We start from the raw sequence: 6000 nt of genomic DNA on the forward strand, positions 1-6000 counted from the left end.
ACAAGGAACATAGTACAACCTTTGAAACATGAAAAACACTTTTGGGTTTTTAGAGTTATTGCTCTTCAAAAATAATTGTATACTGCACTTTTCTAAAGGGGGATATTGGCAAAATTTCAACCGTAGTAAGCCATGTCCAGAAGGAACATACTACAACCACTCAGTGTTGAAAAAAAAAAAAAAAAAAAAAACCGTTTGGTGGTGGAAGTAGTAGAAATTGACCATATAAAGAAAATGACTGCACAACAAAGAGTTGTAGTATGTTCATTAGGGTTAAGTTCAGATTTTCCAGTGTGTTCAGGAACACTCCATCAAGCCTTTTAAAAGCTATTTAACTTAATCATGTGTCACTGAAGTAACCACAGTAATTAACAAAAAAAATAGCACAGTAATAGCAAACAAATTACACCTGAGGCACAAATTGTTTATGAAAGATATAAATAATACATGTATCATATCAACATGCTCTGAAACATTTTAAATAAAAGCAAGCAGCGCTTTTCAGCTCAAAAGAGTCTTTGGCGACTTGTCATAAAAGTATTGTGTAATTTGTAGACGATGGTGACGTCACATCATTCCATAAACATGAACGTGTTTTTAAGAATTTTAAAAACATCGACTTGCAGAAAAATTTATTGTAGGTATTGCACATTATAATCGGTAGTGACAATAAATTGTAAGTATCTTTTTTAAATGCATATTAAAGCTATTGAACATGGAAGTCCGAAAGTGCGAATATGAAACTAACTTCACCGCAGTAGTCCACGACTCGAGACATTGACGAACCGATTCTTCAGAACGATTTAGTGTGAGTCGGGCATCGGAGAGTCGCGGAGCATCATGGCGGACTCGCACAGCAGCAGTAACCACGTCCCTGTCTTACTCTCCTTCTCTGTGTTCTCGAGGCCCTCGTCCGTGGCCCTGGGCTCTGGACATGAAGTGCTCCTCCAGAAGTTTCTGTCCGTGTTCGGGCATCCGGTCGATGTTCACCGGAAACTGGTGCTGCAGTGTTTCTCAGAGGAGTGGCGGCAGTACATCGATTTATTATTTAGATGTCGACTGAGATTAGTGCCTCTGCAGATGGATGTAAGCTCATATTTCATACAGCACCATTATTAATCTGATCCTGTCACAGTTGCAGATTTTAGATCATTACAGCCCTTTGGATGAACCCATTTATCCCCAAACACATGCAGAAGTTAGAGAAATATTACAAGAAATGACAAAGAAATTATCAGTGGTAAACAGAAAGAATATCTCCTTGGCATCCCGAGGCCAATGAGATCTTATCTTCTTCCTAAGATTCACAAAAAACAAAATAGCTGGACTGTTCCACACAAGATACCTCCAGGGAGGCCCATTGTCTCAGATTGTGGTAGTCAGACATACCACACGGCGAGTACCACTTGAATGCTATTTCACAAAAACATCAGTTACTTAAAAGATACCTATGATTTCATTAGTAAAACCAAAAATTTAATAAGTCCGTCAAATGTTTTTTTATTCACCATAGACGTGGACAGTTTGTATACAAATATTGAGACACAAGCGGGCATCGAAGCCGTGAAGACTTGTAGAAATATCCAAATCCCAAGAGGCCGGATGAATATGTGCTGAAACTATTAGGAGGTCAGCTTAACATAAAACGACTTTGAATTTAACGGAAAATTTTATTTACAGACAAAAGGCACAGCTATGGGAAAAACCTTCGGCCCTTCGTACGCCAACATCTTCATGGCGTGTTGAGAGGAGACAGCACTTGACACATATCCACTTAAACCATATGCGTATTACAGATTTCTTAATGATATTTGAGGAATTTGGGTTCATTCCAAAGAAGATTTCATTAAACATCTGAACCAGCATCAATGATCCATAAAGGTCAAATTTGAAATAGATAGCACTGAAATACATTTTCTAGATGTGGTGACCTACAAGGACCCTAGGTTTATCAAGATTCAAGATTTTTATTTGTCACATACACAATTATACAGGGTATAACCAGCAGTGAAATGTAGGTCAGGTCCGCTCCAAGGACAGTGCAATTATAAAGTATACAAATATTAAGAAAAAGAAAACTAGAAAAAAATTAAAAGAATAAAATAAAAAGATAAAAATCTAAATGTGCAGGTCAGTACAGGTCAGTATGTTGTTGACTTAAATAGTAATATAAGAGGAATGTGCAAAAGAATGTGCAAAAAAGTTGTACATGGTATTTAAATAGCAGCAATATGAGGTAGAGAAAAATTATGAATAGCTATTGATATATTGATATTTACATGGAGTCAAGTGATATTATGACACAGAGTTAGAGTTTAGGAGCCTGATGGCCTGGGGGAAGAAGCTCCTCCTAAGTCTCTCAGTTTTTACCATCAGGCTACAGAAGCGCTTACCAGATGGAAGCAAAGTGAATAGACGGTTACCAGGGTGATTAGAGTCCTTGATGATTTTAACAGCTCTATTTTTGCAGCGTTTGAGGTAGATGTCCTGCAGAGAGGGGAGAGCAGACCCTGAGATGCGCTCAGCTAAGCGCACAACTCTCTGTAGTGCTTTGGAGTCCTGATTGGAGCTGTTTCCATACCACACTGAGATGCACTGAGTCAATACACTTTCTATGGTCCCTGAATAGAAAGTTTTCAGGATTGCTGGTGAGACCCTGAATTTCCTCAGCTGTCGCAGATGGTACAGTCTTTGCCTGGCTTTCTTAAGAAGAAGAAACCTACACAAGGCCTAGAAGGCCTACACAACAACAACACTAAAACTTAGCCCTCAGTGGGGTATATGCATATAATTTCTAAACCTAAGAATCCTGGCCTCATAATGTTTAACCCTAAGACTTATAGCCCTACATTTCATACACCTTCCTGTTACACCCCTAACAGATGACACATGAAAATACTATTTACTATTCCACAATATATAAAAGAAGAAATATATTTACACACAGATTCATATTCAATTCATATAAATAAATATTTTAATAAATAACATATACATATATACAACATTTATGGTGGACTGTTTTTGGGACCTGGGCCTGATTGTAACGGGACTGGGAGCGGTCAGGGAAGTAGTATGGACAGTGCACAACCGGAGCCGGACACGTATTTACTCCCTAACCCTAACCCTAAGGTGTCAAAGTCGGCTCTCCTAGAGCATATTGTCTTGAGCACACTTGACGTTTGTCGGGGAGCCCGGGCAAGATGCCAGATGTGATTTGTATCATGTTGTCTGGTCTCTCTTTCTAAAGCTAAAGACTTGGATGGTGTGATTGTCAATTTTCTGTGACTACACATGTTTTTTTCATGCAGCATTGCCAGGGGCGTAGTTTGTGTGTGTGTGTGTGTGTGTGGGGGGGGGGGGGGGGGGTACGGGGGGTAACCCCCCAATAACCAAAACTAGCAAGTTCAACCCCTCCAATATTTATACCACGGTTAATGGTAACCTAGAATCAGGCTATTTATTAATTGTTTGAATCGCGCCTTTGGCGCTTTTATAAGCGCTAACCTCACATAGGAACTGAATGAAGCGCTTATCAGCACAACATGACTGAAGCAGAACGGCGTGCGAATCACCCTGTGCGCGTTCACCAGCGCGCTCGAGAAGTGAGAGAAGATTTGCGCGAGCCATTCCTATCGAGAAGCTGATGGTAAAATATGCGATCTATTTAAATTCTATTGAGAAACTGACACTTTAAAATGCTATTGAGAAAGTCGAACATTATCTAAAAAAAAGGCACAAACTAAAAAGATTGATGAAAAGAGGAGAAAACAATCGTGCACCAGCACTAACATAATATTAAAATATTTTAAAACTAGCCGACCACCTTTACTATAATTTATCACGTTTTACTGTAGGCTTAACTTGTAGAATTTATAATAGATAATCTGTTAAGGGAATAGATTTTTCTCTAAAGATTTCTATTACAACTGTGGCATGTTGCAGCTATTGTTTCTAAAGGCTGTTGTTTCTCATAACAAATGCAATATAGATTAATAAAAAAGTCATTATTGGCCTGGCAATGATTAATAGGCTAGCCTTATTATAACAAATGCTACAGTTAAGAACTATGGTACTTTTTCATAAGAGCAAGTACAAGTCAGAATCGAGAGCCAATGGGTTCTAATGATGAGTGATGTTTTTGGAAAAGAAAGTTGCTCAATTGCACGTGAGAAAATCTGCCTGCACTCGTGTGAGAAAATCAGCCTGTCGCATTTGTGAGAAAATCAAGCCAAGTTTCCTCATAAAAAGGCAAATGAGTCTCACAGTTGTAACATACAATACATATATTTGTCCATACCTCTGCATTTTCTCTCAAATAGAGTTTTGTATTTGCAAATCACTTTGCGTTTGTTTGAAAGTCGAGTTTTTCTTTGCAAAGCAGATTGTGTTTATTTGCAAAACACTGGATTTGTTTGATGAATATTGGCACAAAAATCGCTCCATAGACATGCAAAATGTACAGTGCTGGGGGGAAACTCAGCTCATCTCCGCTTATGCACATTTGTAGAATTTCTGTGAATTCAGGCATTCCAGCAGTTGAACCACATGCAACTAACATTCCACTGTTGTACTGAATTCCCCTAGTGCTAACACTTTTTGCAAGATGAACTTGACTGATGTCTGGATACTTCTGCCTGAGAGCCAACACAACTTCCTTATTCAAAACCTCAACCTGTACGGTGGAAACTTTTGTAACTTCCAAATGTGATCTATTGAGACTGTACGAATATATATGATAACTGATTAATTACTGTCGTTTGGCTGCCAGTATGAGTGCAATATTCCTGAAATTATTTGTGTGTCTGGCAACTTGTTTAAAAAAAATCTATGTTTAGCTTCAAATCGAAGCGTCCATACACCAACAAGAGGCCCAAAGCACCTAATCTGGTGCACGTAATGCTCGAGATAGTGGTGCTTTGGTAGAAGCTTTACCATTGGGTTAAGCTGAAGTAGTCTCTGTCTCTGTTCAGACACTTTGACATTAAGATAGGCAATCGTCTCGTTAGTGTGAACTGGTGCCACAGCTAATTCTACCATTTCCTTCAGGTCCAATATTACTTACCAAGCAAGCTCATCCTCTGGTATCAAGCCTCCTATTAGAAATGGAAGCATTGGTATTAAGTTCCAGTTCTCATGGGCGTTACCACCTATTGTCGTCTTAGATGAGTAGTTGTGTGGTATGATGTGAGATCGATTTTTTTTTTGGTCACTCCACTTGTAAGGAAATTTGAGGATGCGTGTGTTAAGACATTCAAGACTGAAATAATGCTTAGAGATGAGAACACTGAAACAAAGTGCCAGCTCAAAAGGGACAACACCCTCAAATAAATCATGCACTAAATTGAGGGGATAGCCTGTGCTAACGTGAAAATGGTTCAGATTTTGTGTTAACCTTCACCCCCATTTGGGGCCTCGCAGGTGAAAATAACCTACCTAAATTAAAATGGTAACAGTTTGTGACAAAGTGTGCTTACACAAACAAATTAGGTATCTTTGGAAAGAAGAGACTCTGGGCTTTACTATCTATCATCCAGAGTTGATAATGCTCAAAAAGATAAAAAGTTATAGGCACTGACGTGCCTTGAAAAATATTTTTCCACACTGAATGTTTTTTTATTTCATATACAAATACATGAAATAAGTCCTGGAGCAATCCAGAAAAGTAATGGATCGAAAGCCACATGTCTCATGAGTTCATATTTCAAATTTGAAGAAGATACCATGAAAAATGAGATTCCTGCAATATTTTTTCTGAAACTATTTATAGTCCCCCCACCCCCCTGTTTGAGGAAAAATAACCACCAAATGGATTGCAGAATTATACAAGCTATTTTAGTCATTATACATGTTCCTGCATAGTTTTTCAATTATAAAATAATAGACAGATTTATTTGAGCACTAAAAAATACAAAAATAATTATTTGAGTAATAAAAAAGGAAAAAAAAATAGAAAAAAAATGCTTTGTATATAGTATGTATACTGAAGTATTCTTCGTT

The sequence above is a fragment of the Barbus barbus genome (assembly GCF_936440315.1).
Source record: "Barbus barbus genome assembly, chromosome: 47".
NCBI lineage: Eukaryota > Metazoa > Chordata > Actinopteri > Cypriniformes > Cyprinidae > Barbus > Barbus barbus.